At 34.4% G+C, this 19,575-nt stretch overlaps 1 protein-coding gene across 9 annotated transcripts in view; it reads left to right on the plus strand.

Annotated features, from left to right (window-relative positions):
* Positions 1-19,575, plus strand: part of LOC108701881 (RNA binding protein fox-1 homolog 1) — a 375,478-nt gene that overhangs the window by 233,038 nt on the left and 122,865 nt on the right. The gene's annotated exons all lie outside the window — the stretch shown is intronic.

Consider the following 19,575-nt stretch of genomic DNA (forward strand, 5'->3'; position numbering starts at 1 on the left):
GGGTGGCAATGATTTTGCTGTCAAGGGGAGAACAATGATGAATTGCTTGATGGTTGACTGGATTATCACAATAGAAAGCAAAAAAGATATAAATTACATCTCTTATGCATTTCAAGGCAACAATAGTATTTCCCTACAGACGGATTCTTTACCAAGAGTTCAATATTATTCAAGAAACAATAAAATAGAAATGTGTAAAACATGTACAAACATGTAAAAAATAAGCTGTCCTAATGCCCCCATAATAGTGGTCTTAAAGAAATTTTTAAGTGGTCAACGATAGCAGTCAAGTTAGTATCACTATCAAACACCCATGTTGCTATTATATTTTAACACCTCCAACCCACCAGCCCAACATTAAATGGAAGTTAAAAAATCCAACAACTAGGGACAGATTTATCAAGGGTCGAATTTAGAGTTCATGGGAGTTTATAAAAACTCTAAATTTATCAAAAAATTTGAATTTTTCAAACTCAGGGAAATGGGATCGACCCGCAGAGAAAAGTCGAATCAAATGCAAACAAAACCAGGGACGTCCCCCATAGGCTAAAACAGCGAATTGGCAGGTTTTCAGTGATGAATAGTCAAATTCAAATTCTTAAAGAGCCAGTACATAAATTTCAAAAATCTAATTCAATTTTTTTTAAAAAGTCAAATCGAATTTTAACTATTCCCTAGTTGAATTCCACTTAAAAAACATAAACATTCAAATTCAAAATTTTCACTTGTTTTAATATTGCTTTCTAATAACTGAACCAGTACTGCACATTGGGACATCCAACATTGGATATGGTTTTGTACTTTGTATTAATATATACATATTTATACTTGATCTCAAAATTCTTTGAAACGTTAATTATGTCTTAATTTTCATAGTCCCCCACCCCAGATTAACAACTTTAATAATGATTTACAGTAACTGTTTTTTAAATCAGAAAAAGTGCTGTAATGTTAGACAGTTATTGTAATGACTCGGTCTAGAAATAAGGCAATTTTGTCCTTGTTAGGGCAGTTGTATACACCTGTAAATAATTGCCCTACTTAGATACTTATGAAGAACATATTTATTTTATATTATTCATTTGTCTGTACAGTGATCATGCGCTGTATAGCAGAATTAAGTACATCGAACAGCATAAAAAGAAGACAACCAATTCAGTTGTAGAGATAAAACATGCAGTTTGTCAATGGTGAGAAAGTGCACATAGGATACTGATTATGCAATACAATCCTCCAAATAAAAAAATCAGTTTTCTAACACAATAAGAGTGTTTTATGCACATAATATTACATGTATGTTAAAAAGGATAAAACACATCATTCTATGAGTAAACATTTGTAATAGCTCTTTAAAGGAATACTGTCATGTGAAAACATGTTTTTTTCAAAAGAACAGCACTCAATAGTAAAACCCCATGTCCCACTACAACCATATTCTGTTACATTGAGTAGGAGAAACAATAGCCTGTCAAAAGCAGTTCCATGGTGCAGCACTGCTCTTTCTGAAAGCACATGACCAGGCAAAATTACTGCAGATGGCTGCCTATACACCAATATTACAACTAAAAAAAATACACTTGTTGGATTAGGAATTAAATTTTATATGGTAGTACAGAGTGAATTATTTGCAGTGTAATTTAGAAATAGAAACTAAACCATAAAAATAATGACAGAATCCCTTCAAGTAGTGACAAGCATAAATGAAACATAAATGTGAAATTTTAGTTCCAAGGAAATCTGTCAGTAATAATATAATCCATGCATACACTAAAAATATAGCCCTATGTTAATTGCAGCTGATAGCTGCAGTATTGCTTGGTGCACATCTCTAGTTCTAGGATTGTATATACCAGATCCCAACTAGATGCTGGTCTGAAGTGTAATGTCCTCCTGAAGTCAGATGATGTTAATAATTGATTATGACATATTTTTGTATACAATTTTTATAATCTCAAATTTGATTATGCAAATTAGGGTTCAGATTTGTTTTGATATTCAGTAAAATATTTTGTGCAAGATTTGGAAATTGGAAGAATTCACAAAACATCATTGGTGTAAACATAGTTTTAGTATTATGGCTTTAATGTGAGAATATTTTGTAAAGTCTTTTTGGGACACAGTTAAATAAACCATTTAAATATATATAAAACACATTATTGGTTATATATGCACAACAGGTTGTACGTCTTTTTCTTGTGAACAAAGGGGTTGTTCACTTTCTAAACACTTTTTTGAATTCAGTTGTTTTTCGAGTTTGCCTTTTATTACTTGCCTGTAATAAAACTCAGGGATTCTGTTCAGCAGGGACAAAGATAAGAAATTTATCAACTAAATGTATCCATTTAGAACAGTTTACAGGGTCGACAACCCCCCCCCCCAGAGCTGCTTTAGAAGGTGAAAAATGACACTTTACACTTCAATATTAAAAAAAACGTTACACATAGAAAATAGAAAGTCATTGGAAAAAGTCGTTATTTCTGGTGATCTATCTGAAAACAACTAGTTGTTTGAAGGTGAACTACCCCTTTAAAAAAGCAAGCTTGATAAAGATGCTCTGGTGTCCATTATAATGAACTAATAAACAAAAATACTAAAATACTTTCACTTTCCCATTGATATGTTTATAAGTAGTAATAGTGCAAGGATTGGTAATCTGTAATCTATTAAAGCAAGTGCTTAAAGCAAGTGCATCCAAACAGACAAGCAAACAATATATAGAACAGATAGAAGCATCATGCAGATGCAAGTAATAATAAGCACATTCATTTCTACACTTCATAATAAACAAGCAATTTGGTATCAATACATTTAACATAAAAGGGGAAACATTTGCTTGGGTAGGCATATACAGTAAAAAGCTTTTTGCAGCAAAAAAAACTACAACATTTTATATACCTTAAAAAATGCATTTTATTTTTGCTCAAGAGACATAAATCCATTAAATGTTTTTGGGCTGTTCTATTTTGGCAAATAAAGATGTTAATGTTACTGTTGTTAATTTAAGATAAAAATCTTTATATCTTTAATTTAAAACTGGTTTACATGTGTAACACCATCTTCGCCACACCTGTATTATGGGATATACACCATTAATATCTTACTATCCACATGTCCTGCATCCCCTTTGCAAAATGAAAGGGTACTGTGACTTTCTCTCCATGGCAGTGCCTCCACTCAGTGGGGTATAGGAACGCACCTACAGGTGTCCACACTAGGTAACAAATGATTAATCACACAGTTGCAGTAAAACAAATAGAACTTTATATAACTGTCGGAAAAGAAAAGTGCAAATACACAGTCCCACACTTCACTCCTGGTGGATAAAAAGAGTCTTAGCACCTTTCCCTCTTAATTTTCCCCAGGTAGCGATACCTGCCCAAATATCTCTCCTGTTGGACATAAGTAGTTGCTCCCATGTAGCAGGTACACAGACAACACCTGTCCTCACCCAGGGGACACACACTGGAGCCTTTCAATACCTCCCCTCAAGCAGACACACCGGGGGCTGACACAGAGCTGGTACAGGTATCCACAGTGTCTCCACATCATCAAAGCTTGTTTTAATCTTCAGGGTACAGCTCACAGCACTATACATAGTGTGAGCACAACAAAGCCCCTTTACTAGAATCCATTCACAGGCAGCTCCTGTCACATTCTCTCCACTGCCTCTGAGCTCTAAACCCTCCTAGCCGAACACCGCTCTCAACGGGCCTCACAATTCCTTAGGCCCCTACATCTTTGTAGCAGTCCCTGCAGTCCCAACTGGAGTGAAACCAGAAATTAGACTGACCTTGAGCACATGGCAGCTCAATCTGGAATTTACCAGGTCATACTGCAAATGGACAAAGGAATTACTCCCCCTCCCTTACCCAATTAGCTGGCCACACTAGGGGATTTCCAACCATGTTGGATTTTTTTCAGACCATAGAGGAACTTAACCCTATGGACCCCTACACACGTGTGTTGGTTCCGATTTTGCTATAAGACAATATAGGTTGTTCTGTTCCAAAATGAACCCTATTGTTTTACTGACATGTATATTAAGTTCACATTTAGCAAGAGTAAATGATGAGTATACTATGAGATTTTTACATTTTTTATATTGTATGCCAAATCACTCATGTTTCTTTCAAATCAAACTATAAATAACATAATCTGCACAAAGAGATTGAGCATAGTTCATCTAGACATTTGGCTCAATATTATTCCATATATATCATATTACAACATTTTATAATGACAGCTATGCCATGGTGTGCCATAATGTGCCATGTGAGTCCCCTGAAGTCAAAATTACATTTTTTAACAGGGTTAAAGAAGAGGTTCCAAATTTATTTTGCCTAAATTAATCTAATGCTGTTTTTGCCTAATGTTTTTCAGCTTTTAGGGGTTTTCTTTCTCTATTTTTTCATTTAGCTCTTGGTTGGTTCCACGTTTATTTTTACCTCACCATTTTGTGTTTTTTAGAATAATATTGTCATTGTCCCTCGTTTATCTGTTCTTTAGCCAAAGTTATAGAAAAATTGTTATCCTGCCCGTCCCTTCTTTCAGAACTCCATGTTTCTGTCATGTGAGTAGATGAAAAAAATGGTAAAGGTTGAATATGGTAAACACTACTATACCTTGGGTGTGTTATGTTAATATATTGTAAGGTTCCTACTGAGTGCTTTTACATGCAATATCAAATCTAGCAAGCTTATTGGCTTGCTGGGTGAGACAACAAGTCTTAACATGCATTGAAAATGTATTCTAAAAATCCAGACAATTTATGTGATTGGAATGCTCAGTCAAAGCAAGTTAAACATGTTCTTAAACAATGGCGGCTTAAGTACTCTGCTAAAAATTAGCCTTCAGTTTGATTAATACTTGTATGTGAAACCATAAATACTTGCCGTACAAAAGGTTAATGTAGTGTGAAGGGTTGTAAAACACAGTGAGCAGCCTGCTAGATCATGATAAGACATCCATACCAGCTTTATGTGAGTGCCAATGTTTATTTTCTGTGCCAAAGATCTACCAACTATTAAACTATTTTTGCTCATTAATTATAGTAGTCTTTATAAACAGATTAAGTTCATATTTCAAATAACCTAATGCAGTTACATCAATAAATTAGTTAATATAGTTTTACCATATTTGATTCATAGTGTAAAGTAAAATAACTAAACATGTTTTGCTGCATTACTCCATAAGGGTAAATATTTACAACTTTATGCAATGTAAAGTCAACATATCAGTCTTAATTTTTAACACATAAATACTGCAAACTGAAAATAGATTTATTTCAGCCCATGATAATTACCTAAGGAGATGTGCAGAATTCATAGGCATCGGCATAATAACTACACAGCATGATTTTGGATTATCCGTTGATCCTTTATTATAGTTCATACAATGAAAGCCCGGTATCACCTTTTAGTTCTTTTATTTTTTAACGTAGCTTTAGAAGGCATTCAGCCTTTTTACCCACAGCATGAAACTGATCTGGCTTGTCTACACAGCAGTAGGCTGTGTCAACACAACTTTTACAACAATGGGGTTTTCACACACTTGAAATAAGCCAACTTCACAGGGGAAATTATGACAAAGTATGGTACTCGGTTGCACTGTGTTGTACAAAAACAGGAAGATTAAAGCTGTTGACAGGATTGATTTGTTACGTAGGTACAGTTCATATTGTTTCTGACATTTATATTGGATAAAAAATAAGTAACTTCTAAATCTCTGCATCTCTAGTACAAATCCCATTGTGCAGTTGTTGCTGATAATAATAGCCTTTAGCTTTATAATGCTTTAATCTGCACATTAAGGAGAACACAAGCCATGCAAAATTCATACATGAGAATACATGTATTGTTCAATGCTACAAAATGCTACATCGTTGGGGAAAAAATAACTGCAACTTGCTGTATTGTGGGCATTGCTCTGCAAATTTGAATTAGCCCTGTTATGTGAGTTTTTTTTTCAGAATGCAAAAGAAATAAGTAACTTCTGCACATACTTAGGGGGTATTTATCAAAGTCTGAATTTATCTCAATATCTTCTGTTACAAACTCAGATCAAATTCGCTCTGGCTTTTTACGCTTATTTATTATTACATTTTCCCAAAAATTTGCTTTGAGCGGGAAAAAAATGTTTTTTCACGATTCAGTTCAGATTTTTTCATCTGATTTTCGCAAATTTTCACCTGAAAACTCCAAAAATTTGTGGTATTGCATGAAACCCAGCGCACATCAAAAAATCATTGGGACTTCTCCTATTGACTTATATGCAACCTCGACAGGTCTGAGATGGTGGATTTTCAGATTTGGACTTTTTCATCCTCAGGGTTTAGTAAATTCCGAAAAATTCTCGATTTTTTAAAAGTACGATTTTATATTTAAAAAAATCATAATTTTTTCATGATTTTTGTATTCAGAGTTTAGTTAATAACCCCCTTAATCTCCATTAGCTGATTATGAACTAATCTGGAGCAAGCAAATCAATTCACACTTGCATTTCAGAATTTTTTAAAATCATAGCTTGCAAACCTCATTTTCATTCTTTCGCTGTAAAGTCGTGATACTTTAATATTTGTTTATTGGGTATATGGTGGTTTTTTTTTTCTACAATAGATTTGTATTTTTTCATTTCACTGAATCAAATTATTTAGTGCTAAAAATTTTGTATTAGACCAATTACTGTAAAACCTAATAAATGAGTTTAAAAAACTATAAAAAAAACTTGTAATACAAAACTTCACCATCTAAAAGATTTGAGGTCATGTAGAAGCCAATAGGAGTCATCCTGTCAATTGTAAAATCATTCTTTGCTTTAAGGTTTTAGAGGCTGTAAGGTTTTTTTTATTGTTTTATCACACACAAAAAAGGAAAACAAGGATTATAAGGTTTTCAGATTCGTATTTGAATTTGTTCAGCATTTTTATTCATTTACAAATTTATATTTGTATTAATTTTATATTCTGAGCTTTTAATAAATAAATTCACAGTCATCATTTGTGTGTCTACACAAATCCAAATTTTGATAAATGATCCCCTAAGAGAAGATTCAGGGATGTCTTTAACATCAAAAAAAGTTTTAAAAATGTTACTGAAAGATGGTGTACATACATGTTTTGAAAAATCTCATACAATTATGTGTTCACTCTGCATAAAATGTTCATTGACTATTAAAATAGATAGTTAGAGGTACAGTTAAAATGATACCTTTTAAATAATATTAATTTTAAATCTTTCCCTGTACAAATTGTCATGCCATTTTACAAAAGCACAAATCAGTCAGGTCAAAAACAATTTCATTCAATTCCTCCTCCTTAAATTGATAGCCTATTTGCAAAAGATCTGCCACTGCTCACACAGTGGATAAAGATGTCACTGACATAAGATTGACGAGGATGTAGCTCCATCTTACCAGTTCGCCAGGTATAACCTGGAAGGAAATTCTGGTGAGAGGGATAACATAATAGTAAATTTGCACTTTAGTGAATTTGCAAAGTAACAATCGCTTGCCTTAGCGAAAATTTGCCTGACGAAAGGACAAATAACTTCATTAGCAATGTACTATTTTGCTTGCATATTGTCCTCTACGCCTGTTACTAAATTGCCGATGTCCCTGCAGATTGGATATCTAGCACATTTTTCTAGCGATGTGTCACGGTTGGCACCCTAAATCCAGAACTGATGCCAAGCACCCTGGTCTTGGCTCGTGTTTCTGCCTGTAGCAGCCGCCTTTGGCCTCGGGAGGAGCCTTCAGCTACTCAGATGCCGCCAGGTCTTAGAACGAGAGGTGCAAGGCGAAGGGTTCTGGACAGGCAAAGAGGCACAACTGAATGCAAAGTCTTTGGGCAGAAGGTCGTGGTACAAGGCGTAAGACAGAATTGTAGTCAGATCAGGCGGGGGCGGCAGGCAGAGTATAAACGAAGTCAGGCAGGCAAGGGTCAAACCAGGAAATCAATCAGAAGGATTAGCAGAAGATGTAGTTGGATTTCAGGCCGGGGTCAGGATCCAGAAGTCAGAATAGTCAAAAAGCCAGGCAGGGGTCACAAAGGGAATCAAGAATACAAAGTAGCTCAACGCTCCACCACCACCAGGAACAAACTCCTATAACGGGCAATGTAAAGAACTGCTTTTTGGCTTTAAATATTTTTAAATTTCACACGCCAGCGCGCATGCCCAAATAAACCAGGAAGCGAGTCTTAACTATTACACTTTTGCAGCCCAGTGGAGCGGCAGCGAGGCAGACCTCCTCCCACTAGACCACCAGGGTGAGTTATCACATGATGGCCCTTCCATTAATTTGCCCCAAAGTAATATACTATGTTTGGAAAGTAAAACTTAAATGAATTGGTATTTTTCTTATGCAATCTATTATCTAGAATATGCATTCGGTGCACAATTCTTAGATTTGTATTGGTTTTGAAAGATATTTGTTTTTAATTTGGGGTCCAATCTTATTCTTTGTACTCCAACGAAGTATCAAATCTATAAAAACATTCAATACAATAAAATAGAGCTCTGTTAATTTTTTACACAAGACTAACAGCAGGTTACCGACTAATTTATTGCCTTCCACATGATAGTTTTCATGTTTTGAATGAGAATATTATGTAGAAGTGCCATGTAGGGATGGGCGAATTTTTTCGCCTCGTTTTGCCGAAAAAATGACGCCCATAGACTTGTATGGAGACGTGCGTCAAAAAAAAAAAGACGCACGACAAAATAATTTCGCCGCGCGACAAATTTTTTTTGACGCCCATAGACTTTAATGGGCGTCTGCGACATTTCGCCGGTGGCGAATTTTTGGCGAAACGAAACGGGTCAAATTCGCCCATTCCTGGTGCCATGAAATAATTTGTAAGGATGGCAAATATTTCACATTTTGACAATAGAAAATATGTTTCTAATTTGGAAGCAGATGTTAAGTCCATACTTCATCAGCAGCTGATGTTTTTAGTTTAGTTTTTTTTGTTTATGTTGTAAAATAATACGATTTTTAAGATGCATGTGACTGCCATCCAATGAATCTTTTCTTATAAGGAGGGGATTATTTATTTAACCTCTACTTTTTCTGGTCGAGGTTTTTTGGGGGTAAAAATGCAATTTTTTTGAAGAAAAGAAAATTACATTTTTCGAGATTTATTATATCCACAAACTGCCATTTCAAACCTGCCAAGGTCATGTAAAAGTCAATGGCAGATGTCCCTTTTAAAATTTTAAGTTATCATGATCTTCACTGGGTTTTGTCCAAGAATCCGAATACGAGATAAATTAGTATTTTAGTAAATAAAATACTATTGACCACACTCTATTGACCATAGAATAAAAATCAGTAGCAGCCTTCATCTGCAGAATCATTGCATCAAAACATGTATTGAACTGTTGGAAAAAATAATCAAAACAGTATTTATAGAAGAACATTAGTTCACACTTGGTAAACACTAAACATGAATATGAAAGTTACTAAAAATAAAAAAGTATTTGTAAGATTAAAATTGATTTCCAGATAGATGTTTTTGTGCCTTTAACTTTTCCAATTTTCTGTTGTTGAAATCTGTGGCATTATTATTATTATAATTGACAACAAGGATCTTTGCTTTCATTTTCTTATATTGGTATAAGGGTCTGAAAAGATTAGACAAAACACATTTTATTTGCTGATTTTATCATCTTTCGTTTTTGGTTATACAGACCAAATCAGAACAAACAATGATTTTTACATACACCAGTTTTACAGGATTTTACTTTTTTTTTTACAGTTCCTTTATGTTCTAATGCATTTAAGTGGGAACATATCCCGGATTTTAAGAATGTTTTCCAGCATTTTATATCATTATTTTGCCCTATTTTCCATAAAAACCCCAGCTTACCCCTTGTGAATGTCACTACTGTACCCAAAAACACCCCTACCAAGCCACAAGAAAAGTATTTTCCAGTTGCTTGAAGATATATGTCACCATGTGTTTTTAAACATTTTAAGAGAAAATTATCTATTCTGTTTGGATTTTTATGTTAGAAATAGATTGAGTAAAGCAAATCCCTAAGGAATGAATTTGAATTAATATGCATGATATTCCGCTGCTTTATACACATTCAATATACTGCTATTTTTCTAAAACACGTATATATATATATATATATATATATATATATATATATATATATATATATATATATATCGGTGCCCTGAATTTCCTTGATTGCTTTTTTATCAGGTTTACAAATCAAATCAAATAGGTATATGGCAGAGTTCTGTGATATTATTTTCTCTGCTTATAGCAGAATGTATTGAATTATGCTTGCTCCTGTACTGCTGCTGCTATTCTTTTCACATTGAGTGAGAATGACTGGGGGCTGTAAAATCACTTGGCTTCCAGCATTGCTGGTTAAATCAAGAGCCCTATTCAAGCTTAGAGAAGAGACAGAGCAAGTGTTCATTACACAAATCAATTTGGTCAAAAGTACAGCACAGTGGGTACTCAACCATTGCTCACATAATATTGTCAACTTAATCATTTAATGCCTCAAAGAAATTCACATGCCTTTCTCCCGGTGAAATAACTTGATTGCCGTACCAGAAAGGAACGACTGAATATTCAGAAATGCACTTTTTACTTATCGCATTCACTATGGCAAGTGTTTTGCATATAAAAAAAATGGTACCAGATGTTAAATATTCAATGGTTTCCTAGAGATGCAGCCTAACACTCCATTATGTATAACAGATGGTTCTCTTTTACTATGCTAGTTTTTAATATAGGACATTCTGAAAAAAGTAAAAGTATTTTATGAATGGAAAATACAGTATTTCTCATTAGAATATATATACTGTATATATATATATATATATATATATATATATATATATATATATATATATATATATATATATATATATATATATATATATATATATATATATATATATATATGCTGTATGTACATACAATGTCAGGTATGCTTCCTTGTAGATAAATCGGTTGTAATTAGGCATCTAGCTAAAGATTTTTAAGTGCACACATTGTAAGGTATTGTATAACGTTTAAAATGTCAACCATAAATGACAGTAGAAGCCTCGTCATATCATAATCCGTGCCCTTGCCTCATTCTATTTCCCCCCCTCTCTCTTTCTCCTTCCTTTCTACTCCTTTCCTTCTTGTTATTATATAATTCTTTTAAGATTCAAATTTAAAATTAAAAATGTATGCGGTGAATTTCTGCGTTTCGATGCCCGTGAATTGACGCCGGCACCAGAATTCCCGTTTCGTGAATTTTGCTGGAAATTCGCTGATTTTGCCGCAAAGCAAAATGGGACAAATTCGCCCATCACTGTAAACCAAACTGCACATGGTTTGGAATATTTGTGTGACTATTTTGCATGTATTAATACAAGCAGTCATTTTTGCCACTATTGTGTTTAATCTGCTATCTTTTTCCCTAGAGTTTTACTGCAAGGGGCAGATTTATCAAGTGTCGAATTTCGAAGTTGAAAATACTTCAAAATTCAACCATCGAATTTAAATACTTCGAATTTGAATATCGAATTCAAAGTCTTTTCAGAGAATTTGGCAAGTGATCGATCGAATTAATAGAATGATTCGAAGGATTTCAGCGATCGATCAAAGGATTTTAATTCGACGTCTAAAGACTTGTAAAAAGTTTGTAGAAGGTCCCCATGGACTAACATAGCAATTCGGCAGGTTTAATTTGGCGAAGTATTGAAGTTTTTTTAAAGAGACAGTACTTCGATTATCAAATGAATGAATATTCTAACTATTTTTACTTCGAATCGAATTTGAAGTAAATTCGAAGTCGAAGTATCCTATTCGATGGTCGAAGTATCCAAAAATTTACTTAGAATTTCGATTTTTTTTTTTACTTCGAATAATTCCCTCGAATTCACTTCGATCCTTGATAAATCTGCCCCTAAGTGTATAGTGTACAAAATAAACATTCAGCATTTTACACAATATTTGACAATGGGACATAACCAAAGTAAAACGTGTTTAAGGGAGGGTAATACAATATTGGTCAAGCCCAGTAGGGGGATTTCCAACAGACAAAACTAAATTAAAGTACAGGTCCATTAAAAGCCCTACCACATACTATGCCTACAAAATAGTAATTAATATAGTTAAATATAAATATATATATATATATATATATAAATGTAGATCTTTCCAACATACCAATATACTACTCATAACACAAGAGCAGCCTATGAAGGATAATGGTGGGTGGGGTAATGTTTTCAATCTGTACATTTCTGAAGTGGTCTTACTGGCATATCTGGGGTTGAGTGTTCACTGGCCATATCTGCAGTGGTCTTACTGGCATGTCGGGGGTTAATTGAATTCACATTGGCTATTCTACAGTGATTTTACTGGCAAATCTGAGGTTAATGGAGTGCTCATTGGTCATTCTTCCAGGGTTCTTGCTGGCATATATGGAGTTAACAAAGTTTATATCAGCTATTGCTACAGTGATTTTACAGACCACAATATGTCAAGAAATGGTGGTGACCATGTTTTTCTGCATTAACTTTGCATGTTTAATGCTGTCATTTAGAAAAAAATGAAGGTTTTTGCAAAATGGGCATGGTGTTTGGGGGTTGGCCACATATTGGGCACACCAGATTGTTCAACTTCTCAGTTTTTTAAGTTATCAGGGATATGCATCTACCAGCCAGAGTGTACTTCATTAACCATCTGGGGGGGTAGCCCCCACTAGTAACTGTATTGGCCAAATGATATATTTTGAGCAACCCTGGTTCTAAATCGCTGCAAACATAACTAGTATGAGATTACCTGGTGTTGTTGAAAGGAGAATACATTTCAATCCTACCCACAGTGTAGAATACACCATCATCATCAGCTTACTGCCAACAGTGCCACGCCACGCTCGGCAGGCGCCCTAGGCAGGCCCAGCGCCTGAGCGAATTTGCTCTTGTGTGCGCATGTGCGAATTCAGGTTCGCGCGCATGTGCAGAAGCACAAAGCAGCGAGAAAAAATGCCGAGTCAGCTAGAGAAGGGAACAGGACTTGAGGTAGGCGACAGAGGAGGTATGAGCCTGCCGCCCTCCCAGCTTTGCGCCCTAGGCACATGCCTACTCTGCCTACCCCTGCCAATCTTCCACTATAGTGTTTAGCAAAAATCACTCATACTGTGCTCTGAGTACACATTTCATTTCACTACAGTAATTCACTAAGTTGACACTGTTTGGCACAAAACCACATTGCCTGCAGGTCAACACCCAAAATATAAATACCCCACTACCCTCCTGCACTGCCCTGGGATTAGTAGATTCCCTCCACATTTGAAAAATACCTGTTCAGTAAAATGTTTTGGCTTAAGTCTGTTTGTGTACATGCATGCATGTCTAGGAAAACTAAATCCACTGGGGCAGAGTGATGTGAATGATTAATATATACAAGCATATTAATATGCCTGTTCCATATAAAGTTAAATATTTACTGGGAATTTAAATATTAATAGAGACAGAATGAAGCTATGGTATACATAATGAAGACATTTCAAGCATTCCGCTTATTGCTTGTTGCCTTATATTAAAAAAATAAAGACAAGTTATATAAATATGACCGCTAGTCAATTCTAGCCAATTTGGTTACTTTCTAGCAAAAAGTGATATATTTTAATCTACCATACTGACAGGTTTCCTTGGTATTTAGTATTAAAAAGGCTTACTTTTTGGCAGACTTGTGTTTTTTTTTAAATTCATGTTTACCCCTAGGCTATTAGCTGGACTAAGAGTGCCATAAGCATGCCATACCATTAAAAAATTAGGTGGAACCTGCGAAAGATGCAATCATTAACAAAGGAATAAAAGCAAGAATATCAGGATATACAATAAAAGCCAATCATAACAAATATAGCAGACAATGATGGGTGTCAGATCTATATTAAAAAGAACATAATAAACTAGATAAGAGTGTCATATACAATATATACCTTTTTCTTTCTAGTCAAAGGTAAAATGTTGAAAGCCAATTACTAATATATGTAACTGTTGAGTGAGAAAAAGATTGCAAATTTTATAGTTTGTGCTAGTGCGCAATGTATGTAATAAAACATCTTACTAGAAAAGGTATTTTTTATGTTATACCAATTTTAAGAATGTTTTAAAAGTGTGCGATGTGCTATTAAAATTCACAATGGAATAACAGTGTAATGAAGAATATTGACAAGGGGACTCCTCAATTGACCCTTCACCCTCTGCCATCACACGGAACCCCTATTGTTACATACTTTAATGAAACATCAAGAGACAGAAATGTGGTAAAATGGCCACAGCATTTATTCATATTTTATTAAATAAATAGGACCTTGCCAGCCTAACCCAAAGATACATACTAAACCAGAATTCCATAAGAGATCGGCACTATTCTCTGCCGAATATACCCTCACTGAAGACTTGGGGTCAGCACTATGTCATTATATCCACCACTGAGATTTAGGCTGCCTCTACCTACAGAGAGCATGGCCCCAAAATCTTCGAACAGCAGGAGCAGCATCTCCTACCATGAAAGAAATTCAGCAGCCCTGCTGTCGGCCCTGAATCTGCAGTATCTCAATGATTGGAAATCCAAGTAGGGTGTCACGTAGCACAATCATTAATAGTGTCTGTATCAATCTACCCACCGTGCAGTCACAGGAGAGAACTTCCTTTCTTTCTCTTCTAAAATGTGCTGTGCAGTACTCTGGCAAGGTCCTAACGCTGCTGTGACAAATAAAACGTAACATACATTATCATATATCCAATGTTTTGATCCAGAGGAAGGCAAAAAACCCAACATGAACCCAGTGGCAATTCCTTCCTGACCCAAATGATCGTAAATAGTGATGAGCAAAATTTTTCTCCAAGTTTCTCTTGCTAAAATGACACCCATAGACTACAAGTGGTGAAAAAAAAATTGTCACGAGTAAAAAAAATTTTTATGCACATAGACTTCAATGCATTTTGACAAATTATCACCGTTTTGCGAATTTAAGGTGAAGCCAAACAGGTCAGATTCACCCATCACTAATCAGAAACATTCCCTGGATCAAGAATTTTGCATTCATTTAACATGAATTAATACAATGCAGACTCTAACATTTATACTGTATGGAGATACAGAAACCACAATATCGCAACACATTCAGGCATTCAGGACAACATCCACATCCAGTTATTTATATATAATATGAACATATAATGAAGTGAAGCTCCTAACAAAATATGCAAAAAAGGGGATGGTGGGTAGAATGTTTCTACCTGCTCAGAAGATAAGGAAGTGAACTGATGCTTCCCTTGACATCACATTCCGCTCTTTCTTCGCCCCAGCACAGCTTTACCCTGCCTTAACTCATTCCTTCTCACCCAATCACAGCTGATCTGACTCTGGTAATCTCTAAACATAAACCAATGTAGTCTGGCTTCTAGTCATTCAGATCCCTTGTCATGTAGTCCCTGCACTTATAGCTTCAGGGCTTTCCATAATTGCAAACTTGCTCTTATTTGTGCAATTCTTTTTATCTCTTTGCAATTTTTACTACATTAACATATTTCCATTTTTTGGTGATATATTATTGCAAATGGTTAGAAGAGTCTGCTAGATGATATGACTGTTTAGCATTGATAATGGATCCAAAGTTAATATAGGGGTAATAGCAATTTAAATAACATCAAGCAATGCTTAACATCTTATCAGTAACAAAGCATGCTGGAACCTATAGTCTAGTGATTACTTGATAAAATCTTTGCTCAGCCACCCCATTAAATGCAAAATAAATCTCTGGAAATCCAAATTAACCTTCTTTGTTCCTGCAACTGGGGCTACGAGTTTTAAAAAAAAATTTTCTATCTCAGAACGCCAAATCATCTAAAAAGCAGTATTCCCTCTCTTCCTAATGTTTGACAGTGTTATCATAAAGCCAACATAATACAAAATCCTCTATATGTAAGATGACATATCAGTGATGGTACACAACATTCTTACCTGTGAAATTTCTACCACCTGTAATTCCATTTTTGTACATCTACTAGTGGACTAGTACATGTACATCTACTAAAATTGTAGACACAGTAAATTTTAAATGTGGTGTAGCTCCCCTTTAAATGGGAAACTGTTATTAGTCCTGGAATCCTATACTGAATACAAGCAACATTTTATCTGGACACTTTGCCTACTACAACCTGCATCTTTAGAAATTTCATTTTAAAATTAAAAAAACAGACTAACTTAGATGAAAGGATATGTTGTCTTCAAAATGTGTTTGAGAAGCTATTGAGAATTTCTATTTGCTTGTTGGCTTATATGCATTCCTATATAGGAGCATTTTTAAATGCATAAATATTGTCAATCATAAACTGGTATTGGTGCCAAAAACAAAAGTTTATTTCTGATTAGGTACAGATTATCTATAAAAAGTTGTCTAGAGACCAGCCCTAAATTATACTGTTACACAGGGGAATATAGACTATAATTGCATTTTTTTCTCTTAGTGATCTTATATTGTGTGATAAAAATATACTGTAATAGAAATGCCATAATATTAAATATAACCAACAAATCTGTCCAGCAATGTTCTGAGCACTCTATTGCTTAGGAGCCAGTGATTTTCTACAGTGACTACTCTATCACTGGCTGATGCAGCACCCATAGCTCTCCAGACATCGCTCATCAATAATCTCCTGATATAAATACTTGTTTGTCTGGGTTTTTAAATTAGAAAGTTCATCTCAGTTGAAAACAAAAAATCTGTAGAGAGTCATGCGAAAATGATTGGACATGAGCTTTTTGATGAAAGTGACAAATTATATGTCATACCTCAAGTACTATTAAATTACTTGATGTTATAATCAGTAACACACAGTAATACACACACAAAGAAAAAAAGAATGGTGTTATAATGAATTACAATATATGTGTATATATTATTAATTCAACAGTTTAAAATGAGCATGTATTGGTTTACTTTGTTTTACTTCTCTTGGTTGCTAAATGAATTTCTTATTTTCCAACTAAAAAGAACAACTGTATATAAGTAACCCCTACTGTCTGGTTGTAAAAACAGGGACCTATGAAGTAAAGATCTAAAGTAAGGCAATTAAAGTAAGCCCAATCTGTAATTTATCTTATAAGGTGGTTTGTATATGTATAAGCTCTTGGTCAGATCTGATGCATTGTAAACAATGATGGTGCCATTTTTGTACTAAGGGAACCTGAATGGGAATACAACCAATGTTTTAAAAAACAAAACAAACATGTATTAGTGTAGAGCTGCATAGACAAATATCTATGTGATGGCATTGTGAGCAGTTTCAAGAGAATTGCCTCTTGAGGGGACCCAATGGCCCATGGTTAAGCAGTTTTGATAGACCTTTGTGTGATTCCACTGGATTTCTGTATTGACAATAAAATCCTTACTGGCAATCCATATCAGCCATCTTGAAAATGAAACAGCACTTTTCTCTTACGGTGTTCATTAGCTAAATAACTATTTCAATATAATGCACAATGCCTACAGTATGTGGGGCAATTGAGCAATTACTGATATAGTATCCCATAAATTTCAATATACCTTCCCCCTTCAGCCAGGAAACTATTAAATAGTAGGCACATTCAATAAGAATCAGAAAAGTACTCATATTTTTTGTGCATCTCATGGGTGTGCACATACATATGTGTGTACCAATGTCTAAGGGGCATATTTATCAAGGCTCAAATTTTGAATTGAAAAAACTTTGAAATTCAAAAAAACCAACCAAAATAAAGTTGAAGGTTTTTTTGTCAATAGGTTTTTTCTATTGAATAGGTCTGTATTCGGCCGAATTCAAATCATTTGAATCGAAGGAATAGTGCATTCGATCAAATTCAATTCAAAGTTTTCCTAAAAAAAAACGTAGATTTTTCAAAGTCCACCAATTGACTCCAAATAGGTTCTTGGAGGTCCCCCATAAGCTAAAACAGCAATTTGGCAGGATTTAGATGGCGAATGGTCGAAGTCGAATTTTTCAAGAGACAGTACATGATAAATTCGAATTTTTGAATTTCTTTTAAATTCGAATTGAATTTGGACTATTCCCTAGTTGAAGTACACAAAAAATAGTTTGAAAATTCACCTCAACCTTTGATAAATCTGCCCCCAAGTATATAGTGTGCTTAATCATGTATTATACTGCATTTGTCTCTGTAAAGCAATTACAAAATGAAAAAAAATATAACAACTATTAAGCTTCTGCTACAAAACAACTTTAATATTAGGATTATTTAGGTTAGCTAGACAATGTATTGGAATATTTTGACAGACATTTCTGAGTACAAAAACAGATTTCTTTTTAGCAAGCTCAGATCAGAATATGCCCTAAATAGTGCCATTTTGGCTTTTAATTTTTGAATTGGAGACACACTGATAAACATGTCCAACATGTAAACAGTAGCAGCCACACTAATGTCCTTTTGCCTTCAGTAGGTAATGAATCTGTTCAAATTTAATAAAGAGGGCATATGTCCATGTACATAGATCTGTTATTAATACTTTTTCACAGTGGGAGTTTGATTTTGGTTTAGCCCTGTCATCTGGTCTTTGATTTTTCGGGACATCTCAGATATTTTAAACTGAAAAATAATTTTGAACATTGCTTTGGGAGCAATTTGTAATTATGCTTTAAATTCAATTATTTAATAGAATACCATAGGACCAAGGCAATTTGAAATAGGTTTTTGGATTCCTGTTTTAACTACCTAATTATTAGGAGTGATATTGGGCTTTCTTTCCAGAATTCACTCTGCTTTGCATATGAGTGAAAAGCATAACTCCCCCACTAAAAAAAATTCTAGTAAATTCACTCTTTGTTGTGATTGTTCTGGTAGCAGGAGGCAATTATGCTGTGGTTTAACCTGTGCATTTGGTAATATAATTATCTACCTCAAAAGGGCCAAACATATAGTAGGATTAGTTTGTTTGCTTCCCCTTTTAGGCAAGAAATAACACAAAATATAGATTTTTCATCATTAAAAAAATAGGCAAAGAGTGAATTCTACACAATTTCTATTCACTGAACCCATGTTGTATAAGGTTTTATACTGCCTCTTTAATATCCATCAATTTACATATGTAAATTAAGTTACACATAATGATGGGCAAATTTGTCGCGGTTCGATTTGGCAAAAAAATTGCGCAATTCGCCAAACGGCAAAAGATTTGCGAAACTGCACCAGGGTCCAGGATTTTTTGTGGCAGTTTCACAGACGTATTCGCCTGTGGCATAAATTCGCCCATCACTAGTTACACATGTGTTATGCAGTTGTTTTTTTATTATATATTTATTTATATGAATTTAAATTCAATTCTATAACAGAAGATACTATATCCAAACCTTTTTCATTCATTTCAGTGATGAGCAAATGTTTTAGCCAATGTTCTCAGTCAAAATGACACCCATGAACTCTAATGGCTGAAAAAATTGTTGTACATTTAAAATTTGTTGCGCAATTTGTCACAAATAAAAAAAATTGTTTCGCCATTTTGCTAATTTTTAGTGAAGTGAAACAGGTCAGATTTGCCCATAACAAAT

Source organism: Xenopus laevis, chromosome 9_10L, assembly GCF_017654675.1.
Source record: "Xenopus laevis strain J_2021 chromosome 9_10L, Xenopus_laevis_v10.1, whole genome shotgun sequence".
NCBI classification, from domain to species: domain Eukaryota; kingdom Metazoa; phylum Chordata; class Amphibia; order Anura; family Pipidae; genus Xenopus; species Xenopus laevis.